Source organism: Anomaloglossus baeobatrachus, chromosome 6 (genome assembly GCF_048569485.1).
Source record: "Anomaloglossus baeobatrachus isolate aAnoBae1 chromosome 6, aAnoBae1.hap1, whole genome shotgun sequence".
NCBI lineage: Eukaryota > Metazoa > Chordata > Amphibia > Anura > Aromobatidae > Anomaloglossus > Anomaloglossus baeobatrachus.
This window is the reverse complement of record NC_134358.1, coordinates 374,042,499-374,061,748: the sequence shown is the minus strand read 5'-3', so window position 1 is coordinate 374,061,748 and position 19,250 is coordinate 374,042,499. Positions and strand designations below refer to the sequence as shown.

General features: G+C 50.7%; 1 protein-coding gene across 1 annotated transcript in view; it reads left to right on the top strand.

Annotated features, from left to right (window-relative positions):
• PKD1L1 (polycystin 1 like 1, transient receptor potential channel interacting) overlaps positions 1-19,250 on the top strand; it is an 884,746-nt gene that overhangs the window by 274,424 nt on the left and 591,072 nt on the right. The gene's annotated exons all lie outside the window — the stretch shown is intronic.

The window sequence follows — 19,250 nt, the reverse complement described above, 5'->3', positions numbered from 1 at the left end:
GTCGCCGTGAATTTGCCAAATCCGTTAGTGAAGGGGACCTCTGGGTCTCCCAACAACCAAGTCCCGATTGAAGGCAACAGTCCAACCGTTACAGAGAGACACCGCCACCGCCAGGGCACCAGTTTATCAGGGCCAGCGCCTGCGGGCAAAGTAGGGCTCCTCCGGCCCATATCCAAGCCGGGCAGCGGGTTACCAGTGGGAACCCATCGAAACCATCATCATCTTAGGTGCAGGAAAAAGGGACCGTCACCGTCAACTACTGGGGAAAGCAAGTGCAGCCGTCCGTGGGAACCGTCTTTCCAGCCGTGTGTTTTACCGAGAACTGTGTCATCGTCTCAGGCTGAGTGAGTACCACAGTGCCGCAAGGCACAGCGCTGCCCCCGCGTCCCTGCACCTCACCAAGCCCTGCATCACCCACTTCATCACTGGGCCGCGGGACAACTACCCCCTACCCACGGAGGGGAGAACCAACAACTTTGCTGCTCCCTGTCATCAGTCCCCGGGATCCCCATACAGAGCAGCGGTGGTGTCAACAAATCACCACAACCGTGGGTGGCGTCACGGACACTAAACTATCCCAAATCCCAATCCCCTTTCACTCACGGGCGAGGAGCGCCGCTCGAGTCCCCGGGATCCGGCCCATCGCTCGAGCCACTGAGCAGCAGCAGCAGCAGGCCGCAGCAGCCGCAGCGGCAGCCGGACCCAAGTAGTGGGAGAGCGCGGCGTCCCCTCCTCCGCCCCCTTATTTTTTTTCCTTACAATAAATTGGTGAAAGAGGGAATGTTTTGGGGAGTGTTTTTTCAAATAAATTTTTTTTTTGTCTATTTTTTTTGTTAGTACTGACAGTTTGTGATGTCGGGTATCTGATAGACGCCATGACATCACAACCTGCTGGGCTTGATGTTAGGTGACCTTACAGCTAGGATCAACCCCATTTATTACCCCGTTTGCCACTACACCAGGGCACGGGATGAGCTCTGATGAAGTGCCAGGATTGGCGCATCTAGTGGATGCGCCACTTCTGGGGTGCCTGCGGCCTGCTATTTTTAGGCTGTGAAGGCCCAATAACTATGGACCTTCCCACCCTGAGAATACCAGACCACAGCTGTCCGCTTTACCTTGGCTAGTGATCCAATTTGGGGGGGGGACCCTACTTTTATTTTGTAATTATTATTATTTATAAAATAATTATAAAAAAAGAGCCTGGTGTGACCTCCACATTGGATCCCCATTCACGGTAAAGCTGCCAGCTGTGGTTTTCAGGCTACAGCCTTCTACTTTACCCTAGCTGGCTATCAAAAATGGGGGGACCCAACGTCATTTTTTTTGTAACTATTTTTTTAAATAAAAAAAAATTAATGGGCTTCCCTGTATTTTGATTGCCAGCCAAGGTAACGCCAGGCAGATGGGGGTGGCAATCCGTAGCTGTCTGCTTTAACTGCGCTGAGAATTAAAAATACTGCGGAGCGCTACGTCATTTTTTTTAAAGATTTATTTTTACAGCACTGTGATGTCCAGCAATCAAAATACAGGGAAGCCCTTTTTGTTTATAGTTATTTAAATTAAATAATTAAAAAAAATATATATATGGGCTCCCGCTGCATTTTTTCTATTGCTAGCTAAGCGTAATTCAAGTAGCGACTGGCTGCTAACCCCCACTGCTTGGTGTTACCCTCACTGGCAATGGAAAATCCAAGGAAGCATTTTTTATTTTTTTTGCCAAAAAACTACAAAAAAATGACGTGGGCTTTGCCAAATTTTTGTATGCTAGCCAGGTACAGCAGGCAGGTAAGGGCTGCCCCCAACCGCCAGCTGCCTATTTGTACCCGGCTGGGAACTAAAAATATAGGGAAGCCCTTTTTTCAATTAATTCATGAATTTTATGAAATTAAAAAAAAAAGACGTGGGCTTCACCCCATTTTTATGTCCAGCCGGGTACAACTAGGCAGCTGGGGATTGGAATCCACAGCACAGGTTAGCCCGAGGTTTGTGGGCGCCTCTGCTGCGAATTACAGTCTGCAGCCGCCCCCTCGAACGTATAGGCTATAATGGGAGGCAATCACAAACACATAAAAATGCATTATAAATGTACACAAACAGTTAATAAACATTGCCATAACACTTACCGGTCCTCGCGATCCCTTCTGCACTCTGTCTCCTGCCGCTATTCCATCCGGTGATCGCTGAATCCTCCCGGTGACCTGCACTGCCAGCAGAGATGCAGGACCTATCGTGACGTCAAAATAGCCATGTGACCAGTCACGTGGCTATTATCTCATTGGCTACAGACTGGTCACATGACTATGACACGTCATGTAGGACCTGCGAGTGCATCTCTCCGGTACATGGTGCACATATGTGTATCGCCGTGTACCGGCGACATGCTCTAGCACACGGTCGACTCCCCGTTCCGTTAGGGACCGGCTGACACAGCCGGTCATTAACGGAGATCACCGTTGCCATAGCAACGCAGTTAGCGGTGACGTCACCGCTAACCGCGGCTCCGAGAGCACCGTTGCTATGGTAACGCGTCTGTCAGCGTTACCGCTAGCAGCCAGCACTGATCACTCACGGAGTGAAGGCTGCACGCTGCTTCCCGATTGTAGTGATGATTGTAGTGAGGATGGAGGTTCCCCAGCCCCAAGTGATGAGCTGGTGAATCTCATCCTCACTACAATCGTCACTGCTACTACACTAGTGAGGATTGTAGTGAGGATGGAGGTTCCCCAGCCCCAAGTGATGAGCTGGTGAATCTCATCCTCACTACAATCGTCATTACTACTACACTAGAAAGAAAGAAGACAGAAGAGCAGGATCGTGGAGGGCTGACAGGGGGTAATAAAGATGGAGTCTCTAATGTGTCTGTGTATTTATTTCTATTAAAGTATTTTTTCTCTGTGTGGTGTCTTTTTTTTAACCCTTTATTGGAGATTCTTAATGGCTGGGTCAAACGTGCCTGACATTAAGAATCTCTGGCTTAATACTGGCTGGTAAAACAAAGCCAGTATTAACTCATGATTACCCAACAAGCCACCCGGCTCCAGGGCTGTTGGAAGAGTTGGATACAGCGCCAGATGATTGCGCTTCTATGAGAGCGCCATTTTCTGGGACGGCTGCGGACTGAAATCCGCAGCAGAGGCGCCCACAAACCTCGGGCTAACCTGTGCTGCGGATTCCAATCATCATTTGTTTTTTAATTATTTCATGAAATAAGTGAAATAATTAAAAAAAATGGGCTTCCCTATATTTTTGGTTCCCAGCCGGGTACAAATAGGCAACTGGGGGTTGGAGGCAGCCCGTGGCTGCCAGCTGTACCTGGCTAGCATACAAAAATATGGCGAAGCCCACGTCATTTTTTTGGTGGGCAAAAAACTTCTGCATACGGTCCTGGATGGAGTATGCTGAGCCTTGTAGTTCTGCAGCTGCTGTCTGCTCTTCTCCATACAGACAGACAGCAGCTGCAGAACTACAAGGCTCAGCATACTCCATCCAGGACTGTATGCAGAAGTTTTTTGCCCCCTGAAAAAATTATGTGGGCTTCGCCATATTTTTGTATGCTAGCCAGGTACAGCAGGCAGGTACGGCTGCCCCCAACCCCCAGTTGCCTATTTGTACCCGGCTGGGAACCAAAAATAAAGGGAAGCCCTTTTCTTATTATTTCATGAATTTCATGAAATAATTAGAAAACAAATGACGTAGGCTTTGCCCCATTTTTGTGTCCAGCCAGGTACAACTAGGCAGCTGGGGATTGGAATCCGCACCACAGGTTGGCCTGAGCTTTCTGGGCCCCACTGCTGCGAATTGCAGTCTGCAGCCGCCTCAGAAAATGGCATTTTCATAGAAGCGCCATCTTCTGGCGCTGTATCCAACTCTTCCAGCACCTGCCTGCTATACCTGGCTAGCATACAAAAATATGGCGAAGCTCACGTCCTTTTTTTGTAGTTTTTTGGCAAAAAAAATAAAAAATGCTTCCCTGGATTTTCCATTGCCAGTGAAGGTAACACCAAGCAGTGGGGGTTAGCAGCCAGTAGCTGCTTGGATTACCCTTAGCTAGCAATACAAAAAATGCAGCGGGAGCCCATATATATTTTTTTTAATTATTTATTTAAATAACTAAAAATAAAATGGGCTTCCCTGTATTTTGATTGCTGGACATCACAGTGCTGTAAAAATAAATCTTTAAAAAAATGACGTAGCGCTCCGCGGTATTTTTGATTCTCAGCGCAGATAAAGCAGACAGCTATGGGTTGCCACCCCCATCTGCCTGCCGTTACCTTGGTTGGCAATCAAAATACAGGGAAGCCCATTAATTTTTTCTATTTAAAAAATAGTTAAAAAAAAAAATGACGTTGGGTCCCCCCATTTTTGATAGCCAGCTAGGGTAAACCAGACGGCTGTAGCCTGAAAACCACAGCTGGCAGCTTTACCGTGGTTGGGGATCCAATGTGGAGGTCCCCTCAGGCTCTTTTTTATAATTATTTTATAAATATTAATAATTACACAATAAAAGTAGGGTCCCCCCCAAATTGGATCACCAGCCAAGGTAAAGCGGACAGCTGTGGTCTGGTATTCTCAGGGTGGGAAGGTCCATAGTTATTGGGTCTTCACAGCCTAAAAATAGCAGGCCGCAGGCACCCCAGACGTGGCGCATCCACTAGATGCGCCAATCCTGGCGCTTCACCCCAGCTCATCCCGTGCCCTGGTGCAGTAGCAAACGGGGTAATAAATCGGGTTGATACTAGCTGTAAAGTCACCTGAGATCAAGCCCAGCAGTTTGTGATGTCATGGCGTCTATTAGATACCCAACATCATAAACTGTCAGTACTAACAAAAACAAAAAATCGACAAAAGAAATTTATTTGAAAAAACAGTCCCCACAACATTTCCTCTTTCACCAATTTATTGTAAGAAAAAAAATAAAGGGGTCCCACGACGACTCTGGACCGTCTAGAATATGGGGGGGAGACACTCAGGGAACGTATCCCCCATTTTCTAGGAGTGCGGACCCTTCATTTGAGGAGTGTGGGTGCAATGAATCTGCACTCACTCTCCCCGGGTCCACAGCAGCAGAGTCCATGTCGTAATGGTTGCTACCAAAGCTGCAATGCCCTGCTCATGAGGTAAGGGCATGCCTAATCAGGAGAACTACTGTAGAGGAAGCTCTGCTCACTGGTATATAGGTGCTCAGAGGTAATAATAGATAAAATTAGTGAGTAACCTCGGCACTCTATATCTCCCAGACTAAGTCAGTAAGTCACAATGGATAGTAATGCAAAATCACTCTTTATTGGTCCGTATTAAGAAAAAATTTTTTTCATAAGCATATATGTTTTTGTCCAAAACAAGTTACAAATGACGTTTCGGCCTGAGCCTTCGTCAGATTGGACTTATCTGCATGTAATCATGAAAAATGACAATAATCAGTATCACATAAGAGTGAGAGAACAATAACATAAACTCGAACAATGTAGAGGTACAATTGGGATGCAGCAAAAAAATTGCAACACAGCAAGAAATGAAACACATGATACAAATGTCATAATACAGTACAAGGACAATATAGTAATGACAAATATGGGGTCAGAGTAGGCTTAGACAGCTCTGGTACGAAAGAGATGTCAATCATAAAGTAACATGTGCAGTAGGTGTAGAGCTACAGTATGCATGGCAGAGCTAATGGGTAGACCGACCATAGAAAAAGAACGGAGAAAAAGTGGAGAAAAAGTGGAGAAAAAATGGAGAAAAAGTGGAGAAAAAGTGGAGAAAAAGTGGAGAAAAAGTGGAGAAAAAAATGGAGAAAAAGTGGAGAAAAAAATGGAGAAAAAGTGGAGAAAAAGTGGAGAAAAAAATGGAGAAAAAGTGGAGAAAAAGTGGAGAAAAAGTGGAGAAAAAGTGGAGAAAAAGTGGAGAAAAAAATGGAGAAAAAGTGGAGAAAAAGTGGAGAAAAAGTGGAGAAAAAGTGGAGAAAAAGTGGAGAAAAAAATGTAGAAAAAGTGGAGAAAAAATGGAGAAAAAGTGGAGAAAAAATGGAGAAAAAGTGGAGCACCCTTTGGTGCCTTTCATGTGGCACTAAGGGGTGCTTAGCTTTGTATTTAGCCAAAAAAATGCAAAAAAAAATGACGTAGGGTTACCCCTAGTTTTGTAGCCAGCTAGGGTAAAGCAGACGGCTGCAGCCTGCAGACCACAGCTGGCAACCTCACCTTGGCTGGTAATCCAAAACTGAGGGCACCGCACGCTGTTATTTTAAATTAAATAAATAATTAAAAAAAAAAACACGTAGGGGTCCCCCAAAATTGGATTACCAGCCAAGGTAAAGCAGACAGCTGGGGCCTGATATTCTCAGACTAGGGAGGTCCATGGTTATTGGACTCTCCCCAGCCTAAAAATAGCAGGCCGCAGCTGCCCCAGAAGTGGCGCATCCATTAGATGCGCCAATCCTGGTGCTTCGCCCCAGCTGATCCTGCGCCCTGGTGCGGTGGCAAACGGGGTAATATATGGGGTTAATACCAGATGTGTAATGTCACCTGGCATCAAGCCCTGGGGTTGGTGAGGTCAGGCGTCTATCAGATACCCGACATCACCAACCCAGTCAGTAATAAAAAAAAAATAGACGACAACCACATTTTTATTTGAAAAAACACTCCCCAAAACATTCCCTCTTTAACCAATTTATTAGAATGAAAAACAAATCCAGGTCTGGTGTAATCCAAGGGGTTGCCATGACGATCCACACTGTCCCAGTCAATGAAGAGCAGGATGTTCCCCATTGACTGGGAGAGCAATGCAGTGACCTGAGCTAACATCAATGGGTCAGCCCAGGTCACTGCAGGGCATGACAAGTGCTGCTGTCAGCGAGGTACATTACCTGCGCTGATCTCCAGCACACTGACAGCCCCTGTCACTGAGGTCAATGACCGGCGCCTTCACATCAAGTATCGCGAGAGGTCCGTGACGTCTCGGGTCGGAAGCGAGAGGTGATGTGACAAGCGGCGGCCATGGAGGACAGTGACAGCGCTGAGGTCGGGATGGCGGGACTTCATCACCGCAGGTAAGCCGAGCGGGACCATGTGTGTGTGTGTGTGTGTGTATGTATGTGTACATGCCGCGGGCAGGAGGGCGCGGAGTGAGCTGAGCGGGGAAGTGTGGGCTTCCTGCACGTAACTAAGATAAACATCGGGTTACTAACCAAAGCGCTTTGCTTGGATACCCGATGTTTATCTTGGTTACCAGCTTCTGGCAGGCTGCCAGCGATGGCTCCTGCACACTGTAGCTGTAAAAAGCCCTGCTTTTTGCTGCTAGAACCGTTCTCGAATGTATCTAGAACTATCGAGCTTTTGCAAAAAGCTCGAGTTCTAGTTCGATCTCGAACAGCCCCAAAAATCACTCGAGCTTAGAACTGGAGAACCTCGAACCACGAACCGCGCTCAACTCTACTAGCTAGTATTAAGCCAGAGATTCTTAGGGCGGCTTTGCACGTTGCGACATTGCACGTGCGATGTCGATGGGGTCAAATCGAAAGTGACGCACATCCGGCGTCGCAGTCGATATCGCAACGTGTAAAACCTTTTTGATACGATGAACGAGCGCAAAAGCGTATCATCGCTGCAGCCTCCGACATTTCCATAATGCCGGTGCAGCGACAGGTGCGATGTTGTTCCTCGCTCCTGCGGCAGCACACATCGCTGTGTGTGAAGCCGCAGGAGCGAGGAACTTCACCTTACCTGCCGCCGGCTGCAATGAGAAGGACGGGGGTGGGCGGGATGTTTACATCCTGCTCATCTCCGCCCCTCCACTTCAATTGGCTGCCTGCCGTGTGACGTCGCTGTGATGCCGCACGACCCGCCCCCTTAGGAAGGAGGCGGGTCGCCGGCCAGAGGGACGTCGCACGGCAGGTATGTGCGTGTGAAACTGCCGTAGCGATAATAATTGCTACGGCAGCTTTCACTAGATATTGCACGTGCGACGGGGGCGGGACTATCGCTGCAGCATCGGTAACACATTGTTACCGATGTCGCAGCGTGCAAAGCCCGCCTTAATGTCAGGCAAATTTGACCCGGCCATTAAGAATCTCCAATAAAGGGTTAAAAAAAACACCACACAGAAAAAAAATACTTTAATAGAAATAAATACACAGACACACTTAGAGACTCCATCTTTATTACCCCCTCTTACCCCTCCACGATCCATGGTCTTCTGTCTTCTTTCTCAACACTTGCAGCTCTGCTCCTTCAGACAGCACAGGATGGGAGAAAGGACGCTGTGCTCCGTGCAGAAATCACTCTGTGAGAGTGACCACAGGCTCCCGGCTGTAAGTGACGGGTTTCCATAGCAACGCTGCTCCGATCACGTGATTTTGGTGCCGCTGCGTGTGGTAGCGGTGACGTCACCGCTACCAAGCGCGTTGCTATGGCAACGGTGATCTCCGTTATTGACCAGCTGTGTCAGCCAGTCAATAAGGGAACGGGGAAGCAGAACGGGGAGTTGACCGTGTGCTAGAGCATGTCGCCGGTACACGGTGATACACAAACGTGCACCGTGTACCAGAGAGATGCAATGACAGGTCCTAGCATGACGCGTCATAGTCATGTGACCAGTATGTAGCCAATGAGATAATAGACACGTGACTGGTCACATGGCTATTTTGATGTCACGATAGGTCCTGCATCACTGCTGGTTACCGGGAAGACGCAGCGATTACCGATGGAAAAGCGGCGGGAGACAGAGTGAAGGACGTATCACGGGGACAGGTAAGTGTTATGGCAATGTTTATTAACTGTATGTTGTCAGGGCCAGGCGGTCGGGCAGACCCAGGAGGTGGATCCACTGGGCCGAACTCTAAGATGGTGGTAAGGAGTCCGGTAGCTGAAGCACTATGGGCAGTAGAACAGTCCGTGCCAGTGAGTGTAACGAAGAAGTCCCTGGGACCACGGAGTCACAGATGGTAGTCCGGGTGACGTAGCTCAGGTTCGGAAGCCGAGGTGATGTCAGGCGGGGTCCGGAACCTTTGGAGCGAGATGACGGGTCACCGCAGGGATCCGAGATGGTACGGACTGTCAGATGGCAGACGGACAGCGTGCGGGGTTCGGGATTCAGCAGGACCGGATGGCGAGGCAGGATCAGCTCTAGAAGAGAGATACGTGAGTATGGCACGAAGACACAAGGAGACCTGACTCCTAGCTTGGAAAACACGAAGATCAGGCCCCGCCCTCTTGGACAATACACCCCTTTATACCCTGTACCTGTTTAGCCTCATTTCCTGTTAATGGACGCTGGCCCTTTAAGAAAGGGTCAGTGACCGCGCGCGCGCCCTAATGCGCATGCGCGCAGCCCGGGTGCCAGAAGCCAGGGAAGGAGGCTGAGAAGAGGACGCAGGGGAGCCGGCCAGGGCCTGGGAAGCCGTCGGGCGGCGCGATCGGAGACCAGGGGGCCTGGGAAGGACGGGCACCGGAGCCAAGGACCCGGGGAGCGTGGCAGGTGAGCCGGGGAGCGGGGCTGAGGACCCGGGGAGCGGAGGAGAGGACCCGGGGAGGGGAGCCAAGGACCCGGGGAGCGTGACAGTACCCCCCCCCCCACGCCCCCCTCCCCGCAACCGGGACATGAAGGCACGGATCAGAGGAGTGCCCACGTTCTCCCTGGGCTCCCAGGACCTATCCTCAGGACCATACCCCTCCCAGTCCACCAGGAAGAATTGTCGACCTCGTACGGTCTTCATGGCCACGATATCCCTTACCGCATAGATGTCGTCATCGGCAATAGGTGGAGGAGCCGGACTGGCAGCAGCGGAGAAGGGACCAAGGACAACCGGCTTGAGCAGGGAGACGTGGAATGAGTTGGGTATCCTCATCGTGGCCGGGAGCTGTAGCTTGTAGGAGACCTCATTGATCTTGCAGAGGACCTTAAACGGCCCGATGTAGCGAGGACCCAGCTTGTAGGAAGGTATCTTCAATCGGATGTACTGGGAAGCAAGCCAGACCAGGTCACCAGGAGAGAAACACGGAGGGTCCAGACGCCTCTTGTCAGCGTGTTTCTTCATCCGCTGGGAAGCGCGTCCAAGGGACGCCTTGACAGAGTCCCAAATGGTAGTGAAGTCACGGGCTACAGTATCAGCCGCAGGGACATCCGAAGAAGGGGATATAGGCAATGGAACGGAGGGCTGAAGTCCGTAAACGACATGGAAGGGAGATTTGGAAGACGACTCACTGATGTGGTGGTTATGTGAGAATTCAGCCCAAGGCAGAAGCGTGGACCAGTCGTCGTGATGGGCGTTGACATAGTGACGTAAGAAGGATGTCAAGATTTGATTGACCCTCTCCACTTGGCCATTAGACTGAGGATGGTATGCGGAAGAAAAGTCCAGAGTTACTCCCAGATGTTTGCAGAGCGCCCTCCAGAAGCGGGAGGTGAACTGAGTTCCTCTGTCGGACACGATGTGGGATGGAAAGCCATGCAAGCGGAAGATGTGATGTATATAGGCTTCCGCGAGTTCCTGAGCAGAGGGCAGTCCAGCCATGGGGATGAAGTGAGCCATTTTGGAGAACCGGTCCACCACGACCCATATGACTGTGTGTCCAGAGGATAATGGCAAGTCCGTAATAAAATCCATCGCTATGTGTTGCCACGGAACTGAGGGTATAGGCAGAGGCAGAAGACGGCCATAGGGCAGGTGTTTGGGCGTCTTGTTTCTGGCACAAGAGGAGCAGGCAGAGACAAAAGCAGCGACGTCCGTGCGAAGGGATGGCCACCAGTAATGGCGTACAATCGCACCCCATGTTCTCTTCTGGCCTGCATGACCGGCTGTTTTTGAGGCATGACCCCAGTGTAACACTTTTTGCCTGTCAGTCTCAGAGACATAGGTCTTTCCGGGCGGTATCTGGGCCAGGGTGACAGGGGCCACCGAAATGATCTTGCTAGGAGAGATGATGGGTTGGGTAGTCTCTTCCTCCTGCTCCATGGGCATGAAAGACCTCGACAAGGCATCAGCGCGTACATTCTTGTCCGCGGGTCGGAAATGGAGCTGGAAGTCAAACCTGGCAAAGAATAGGGACCACCTGGCTTGCCGTGGGTTCAGTCGCTGAGCGGACCGCAGGTATTCCAGGTTCTTGTGGTCCGTGTAGATAATCACGGGGTACACTGCTCCTTCCAGGAGGTAGCGCCACTCCTCCAGAGCCAGTTTGACCGCCAATAGTTCTCGGTCACCGATGGTGTAATTACGTTCAGGCGCTGAGAAGCTCTTGGAGAAGAAACCGCACGTCACCATCTTGCCGGAGGAGGACTTCTGCATGAGCACTGCTCCGGCTCCCGAGGAGGAGGCATCCACCTCCAAGGTGAACTGGCGGTTTAACTCCGGACGGTGGAGTACAGGAGCGGAGGCAAATGCTCGCTTCAGTGAGCAAAACGCGGCGTCGGCCGCAGGTGACCAGTCCTTTGGATTAGCCTCCTTTTTGGTCAAAGCGGAGAGAGGAGCGGTCAGGGCAGAGAAGTGAGGGATAAACTGGCGGTAGTAGTTGGCGAATCCCAGGAACCGTTGGATTGCCTTCAGTCCAGAAGGGGGAGGCCAGTTGAGTATGGAGGAGACCTTCTTTGGATCCATCTGCAGCCCAGTGCCCGAGATGATGTATCCCAGGAAAGGGAGAGAAGACTGCTCAAAGACACACTTCTCATATTTGGCGTAGAGACGATTCTCTCTCAGTCTTTGTAGAACCAGCTGTACGTTCTCTCTGTGGGTCTGGAGGTCCGGAGAGAAGATAAGGATGTCATCCAGATAAACTACTACACAGATGTAGAGGAGGTCCCGGAATATGTCGTTCACCAATTCTTGGAAGACTGCTGGTGCGTTACACAGGCCGAAGGGCATCACGCAGTATTCATAATGCCCATCGCGAGTATTAAACGCGGTCTTCCATTCGTCCCCAGAGCGGATACGAACTAGGTTGTAGGCACCCCGAAGATCCAGCTTGGTGAACACACGGGCTCCTCTGAGCCGGTCGAACAATTCGGGGATGAGCGGCAGAGGGTACTTGTTTTTAACGGTGATCTGATTCAGACCCCGGTAGTCGATGCAGGGGCGTAGGTCACCCTCTTTCTTCTTAACGAAGAAGAAGCCTGCTCCCGCAGGCGAGGAGGATCTCCGGATGAATCCCTTTGCCAGGCTTTCTGTGATGTAGGTAGACATGGCCCTGGTTTCGGCTGGAGACAACGGATATATCCGTCCTCGAGGCGGTGTTGTTCCTGGGAGCAGGTCGATGGCACAATCGTAGGGACGGTGTGGCGGAAGTACCTCAGACTCCTTCTTGTCAAAAACGTCTGCGAAGGACCAATAGGCCGAAGGCAGTTCCGGTAGGTTCTCTGGAACCGGAGGTCGTCGGATGGGTTGTATGGACTTCAGACACTTCTCATGACAAGCAGGACCCCATCGGGTGATTTCGCCAGTACCCCAGCTGACTGATGGTTCGTGTGTCCGCAACCAGGGAAGTCCCAGCAGGATTTGATGGGACATGTGTGGAAGGACGTAGAGAGCGATGTTCTCGGTGTGCAGGGCACCGATACGCAGTTCGACCGGACTGGTGACCCAGGAGATGGTATCAGAGAGGGGTCTCCCATCCACAGAGGCAATCACTAGGGGCTTCTCGAGTGGAGTAACAGGCAGCTGGTACTTGTCCACCGTGGCCTGCTGGATGAAATTGCCTGCTGCTCCAGAGTCGAGGTATGCCTCAGCCGTGAAGCGCGTCTCTCCCGTTGACACTTGCACAGTCCACATAACCGGGTCTGAGAGAGTCCCAGCACCTAGGGTGGCCTCTCCTACCAACCCTAGGCTTTGGAGTTTCCCGGCCTTTCCGGACAGGAGCGTAGGAGGTGTGTGTCCTCTCCGCAGTAAAAGCAGAGACCCTTGGCGAGCCGCTCTGCTCGACGTTGTTCAGACTGTCGTACTCGGTCGATCTGCATGGGCTCGTGGACGGGAATCCCAGCTGTTGATGACTGAGATACGGAGGGCTTCTGTGGAGGAGAGGAATGCCGTACCGGACGTCTCTCACGAGACAGCTCTTTGGAGCGCTCCTGAAAACGAATGTCCACTCGAGTTGCTAGGGCAATCAGGGCATCTAGGGTGGAGGGCACATCACGACCCGCCAACTCATCTTTGATGCGACTCGAGAGTCCTTCCCAGAAGGCGGCTGTTAGGGCCTCATTATTCCACCCGAGTTCTGAAGCCAAAGTGCGGAAACGGATGGCGTATTGGCCCACCGTCAGTGTTCCTTGACGTAAGCGGAGGAGGGATGAAGCAGACGCAGAGGCGCGTCCCGGCTCGTCAAAGGTGCTGCGAAAGGCCTGCAGGAACTCTTGAAGATCCTTGGTCATAGGGTCCTCCTTCTCCCACAACGGGTTCATCCACGCCAGTGCCTCGCCCTCCAGGTGAGACATGATGAAGGCGACCTTGGCTTGGTCGGAGGCAAACAGATGTGGCAGCTGCGTGAAATGGAGGGAGCATTGGTTTATAAACCCCCTGCAGGACTTGGGATCTCCGGCGTACCGGGGTGGTGAGGCCAAACGCAGTCTGGAAGCATCCGAAGAAGCAGCCACGGGAGCGGGGGACGTGGCTTGACTAGTGGCGGCTTGGGATGTCGAAGACGTGACTGCCGCTTGTAGCGTGGTCAGGCGGGTGTCCACGGAAGTCATAAAGTTCAGCATGCGGGTCTGGACTTCACGCTGGCGTTGGAGTTCCTCTTGCAAGGCTGCTAGTGCTGCAGCGGGATCCATGGCCTGATCTTACTGTCAGGGCCAGGCGGTCGGGCAGACCCAGGAGGTGGATCCACTGGGCCGAACTCTAAGATGGTGGTAAGGAGTCCGGTAGCTGAAGCACTATGGGCAGTAGAACAGTCCGTGCCAGTGAGTGTAACGAAGAAGTCCCTGGGACCACGGAGTCACAGATGGTAGTCCGGGTGACGTAGCTCAGGTTCGGAAGCCGAGATGATGTCAGGCGGGGTCCGGAACCTTTGGAGCGAGATGACGGGTCACCGCAGGGATCCGAGATGGTACGGACTGTCAGATGGCAGACGGACAGCGTGCGGGGTTCGGGATTCAGCAGGACCGGATGGCGAGGCAGGATCAGCTCTAGAAGAGAGATACGTGAGTATGGCACGAAGACACAAGGAGACCTGACTCCTAGCTTGGAAAACACGAAGATCAGGCCCCGCCCTCTTGGACAATACACCCCTTTATACCCTGTACCTGTTTAGCCTCATTTCCTGTTAATGGACGCTGGCCCTTTAAGAAAGGGTCAGTGACCGCGCGCGCGCCCTAATGCGCATGCGCGCAGCCCGGGTGCCAGAAGCCAGGGAAGGAGGCTGAGAAGAGGACGCAGGGGAGCCGGCCAGGGCCTGGGAAGCCGTCGGGCGGCGCGATCGGAGACCAGGGGGCCTGGGAAGGACGGGCACCGGAGCCAAGGACCCGGGGAGCGTGGCAGGTGAGCCGGGGAGCGGGGCTGAGGACCCGGGGAGCGGAGGAGAGGACCCGGGGAGGGGAGCCAAGGACCCGGGGAGCGTGACATATGTGTACATTTATAATGTGTTTTAATGTGTTTGTGATTGCCTCCCATTGTTTCCTATGGGTTCGAGTGGTTCGCCGAACCGGTTTGCCGAACCGAACTCGAACGAGACCTACGTTCGGCGAAAGGAGCTCGAGCCGAACCGCGACCGTTTCCCTCATCTCTAATCCCAACACAAATTAGCACATTTTTGTGAATTGCAGAAACACATCAGTGTTTCTGATCAGTATCTCATTTGTATTTGTATACCAAAACCAGGAGTGTTTTCAGAACACAGATCAGGGGTCAGTCTTTCAATTATATTTTTTTTTGCTGTAAGTTACACACCTGGCTCTGGTATTCAAACACTGATGCAAAAATACTGATGTGTGATTGAGGCCTAAAGTAAATATATGGTTTTCTAAATGTATCTTTTTTTATTTAAATCTGAAAATTGTGTGAAATGGTAAAATGTTTAATTTTCAAACATTCAGAGTTTTTGTCCTTGAGAGTCCACACCATTTGCTCACATTATACACGTTGCATAGTCACTAACTCATAGCAGCTCCAGAACATGGAAAGTAAAGAAAATGAAGCAGGGGACATGCACCCAAATTCTGTGTTCATGCCTGAAAAACTGATGTCAGTATGCAAGCTCGTGACATAGGCTGGAAACACATCTATGCGGGTAAAATCGGTCCGACTGGGTTGAAAAAAACTCGGCTGATTTTAGTTCACGTTAGGTGCGAGTGCAACGCAAGTGCGATGCTTTTTCTGAATAAATTAATGATTTTACTAGCGTGTGTAATGCATGTGTAATGCGTATTTTTTACTATGTCATCTGCCATTCAGCTCTGCTACATGGCCGCTGACAGCAGACACAGACAGCCATGTAGCAGAGCTGAAAGGCCGGTGACAGCAGACACAGAAAGAGCCGCATGATCACAATGAACTCGGGTTAACTTCACCGGACTTCATTGTCATGCTGCGGCTCTGTCTGTGCCGCGTCCTGATTAGCGGTCACCTGTGAAGGGCTCACCGGTGACCGCTAATCCCCTGAGTGACTGAAGTGTCCCCCCCGCTCTCATACTCACCGATCCCCGATCCCCGGCGCGGCGCTGCACGGCGTTCACACAGCTCCGGCGGCTTTTACTATTTTGAAAAAGCCGGCCGCTCATTAAACAATCTCGTATTCCCTGCTTTACCCGCCCACAAGCACCTATGATTGGTTGCAGTGAGACACGCCCCCACACTGAGTGAAAGGTGTCTCACTGCACCCAATCACAGCAGCCGGTGGGCGGGTCTATACTGTGCAGTGAAATAAATAATTAAATAATTTAAAAAAACGGCGTGCGGTCCCCCCCAATTTTAGTATTAGCCAGATAAAGCCATACGGCTGAAGGCTGGTATTCTCAGGATGGGGAGCTCCACGTTATGGGGAGCCCCCCAGCCTAACAATATCAGCCAGCAGCCGCCCAGAATTGCCGCATACATTAGATGCGACAGTTCTGGGACTGTACCCGGCTCTTCCCGATTTGCCCTGGTGCGTTGGCAAATCGGGGTAATAAGGAGTTATTGGCAGCCCATAGCTGCCACTAAATCCTAGATTAATCATGTCAGGCGTCTCCACCAGATACCTTCCATGATTAATCTGTAAGTGACAGTAAATAAACACACACACCTGAAAAATCCTTTATTAGAAATAAAAACCACTAACAAATTCCCTGATTCACCACTTTAATAAGCCCCAAAAAGCCCTCCATGTCCGGCGTAATCCAGGATGGTCCAGCGTCGCTTCCAGCTCTGCTGCATGGAGGTGACCGGAGCTGCAGAAAACACAGCCGCTCCTGTCAGCTCCACGCAGCAACTGAGGTGAGTATCGCAATCAGTTGAGCTGTCACTGAGGTTACCCGCTGTCACTGTTGGAGGATCCAGCGGTGGCTGCGGGTAACCTCAGTGACAGCTCAGCTGATCGTGATACTCACCTCAGTTGCTGCATGGAGCTGACAGGAGTGGCGGTGTCTGCTGCAGCTCCTGCCACCTTCATGCAGCAGAGCTGGAAGCGACGCTGGACCATCCTGGATTACGCCGGATATGGAGGGCTTTTTGGGGTTTATAAAATTGTTGAACCAGGGAATTTGTTAGTGTTTTTTATTTCTAATAAAGGATTTTTTCGGGTGTGTGTGTTTATTTACTGTCACTTACAGATTAATCATGGAAGGTATCTCATAGACGCCTGACATGATTAATCTAGGAGTTATTGGCAGCTATGGGCTGCCAATAACTCCTTATTACCCCGATTTGCCAACGCACCAGGGCAAATCGGGAAGAGCCGGGTACAGTCCCAGAACTGTCGCATCTAATGTATGCGGCAATTCTGGGCGGCTGCTGACTGATATTGTTAGGCTGGGGGGCTCCCCATAACATGGAGCTCCCCATCCTGAGAATACCAGCCTTCAGCCGTATGGCTTTATCTGGCTGGTATTAAAATTGGGGGGACCGCACGCCGTTTTTTTTTTATTATTATTTATTTCACTGCACAGTATAGACCCGCCCACCAGCTGCTGTGATTGGGTGCAGTGAGACACCTGTCACTCAGCGTGGGGGCGTGTCTCACTGCAACCAATCATAGGCGCCTGTGGGCGGGTAAAGCAGGGAATACGAGATTGTTTAATGAGCGGCCAGCTTTTTCAAAATAGTAAAAGCCGCCACAGCAGTGTGAATGCCGTGCAGCGCCGCGCCGGGGATCGGGGAACGGTGAGTATGAGAGAGGAGGGGAAAATGACCGACAGACTGTGAGAGAGGGACAGAGATAGTGACCCACCGACAGACCGACCGACAGAGAGAGAATAGAGACCGAGAGGGAGAGACCGACTGACAGAGAATAGTGATTGACAGACATTGTGAGACATCACTCGTTTCCAGTGTTTTAGGAAACATGCGAGAAATGTATTTAGAAAATCGGATGTCACTAGGATGGTGTGAGTGCCATCCCGTGACATCCGATTTTTTACACGCTCCCATAGACTTGCATTGGAGAGACTCGCAGTAGAAAGTCGCAAAAAAGCAGCATGCTGCGATATTTTTCTCAGTCCGATTTGGACTGAGAAAAAAATCGCAAATGTGATCTGAATCATTCACTAACGAGTCCGATTCCAATGCGAGTTTTTCTCGCATTGCTCTACTGCGATAAACTCGCAAGTGAGAAGCAGCCCATACTCAGCGTTTGCCGAGACATTGGGGAAATCCAGGCCATCAATCAGACTGTATTAAGTTTGTCTATTATGAAGAAGATTGTGACTGGAACAATCAAAAGCACCACTCCTATGACTGAAAGACAAGGTCTGCTGTGCAATTGCCTAAAGATAAAATGTGTTTTTTTTTACATAAATTTTGATTGATAACACCATGTTAGTGATGCATATTGACAGGTGCCGGAATGTGCACCAGACCTCCAGCTGTCATAGCAATCCATAAATGTTTGTCACAGCTCACAGGAGCATTCAGCAGGTTAACAGCCATGGGTTAGAGGCAGATGTTGGTTGAGTAAAGGCTGCTTTACATGCAGCGACATCTGAAGGCACCCGCCCCCGTCATTTAGGCATCACGGGCAAATCGCTGCCCGTGGCGCACAATATTGCTAGGACACGTAAGACGTACTTTCCTTCCTAGCAACGTCGATGTGGGCGGCGAACAACCTCTTTTTTAAGGGGGAGGTTCGTGCGACGTCACACAGCGGACCGCCAATAGAAGCGGAGGGGCAGAGATTAGCCACATTAACAACATGCCCACCTTGTTGCCGGAGGACGCAGGAACGCTGCTGTTCGTCGTTCCCGGGGTGTCACACGTAGCGATGTGTGCTGCCTCAGGAACGACGAACAACCTGCGTCCAGCACCAGCAACGTTTTTTTAAAAATGAACAACAATCAACGATTAGGTGAGTATTTTTGTTCGTTAGCAGTCGCTCGTAGGTGTCACACGCAACGACATCACTAACGAGGCCGGATGTGTGTCACGAATTTTGTGACCCCAGTGATATCTCGTTAGCGATGTCGCTGCGTGTTATGGGGGCCTTAAGGCCCTCTTCACATGTCAGTGAAAACCAAACATGTTTTTCCCTGACGTGATAAAGGTGTCTATGCCCCTCTGTGTGCCGTGATTTTTGCACACGTGTGATCTCCGTGTGCTAGCCGGGAAAATATATGGAGATCAGGCACTTATACTCACCTGTCCAAGCTCCTGCTGTCCATGGTGCTGATATCTTCTGCATTGCTGTGTCCAGCCACTGCTGTCTCCCGCAGCAGCTACTTCTGGGAAGGATGTGTAGTGCTTATATATGAGTATACGGTAATTAGCCAGCCTGGAAGCAGGAGACAGTAATGGCTGAAGACAGCATCACTGGAGACAGGTGAGTTTAAAAAACTTTTTATTTTAAATGTACATGTTTTGTCTGGTACGCGTTACACGGATCACACCCCTGTTTAGGCTGTGGGACATAAGTAATGCCGTATGTTCTCTGAGCGGAACATACAGACACTTTCAGACGTTTGAAGGGGGCCTAATACAACTATCATCTGCCAGCAATGTCAGGGATAATTGTACATCATACGCTGCTGTTTAAAGGGGGAAATTTGCGCCTATATTTACAGTGCAGTGCATATGTTTATTATTTTTAACGTTTCTTTAGTGCTTTTTCAGGTCGGTTATGGAGCATACTCACCTGAAAGAGACA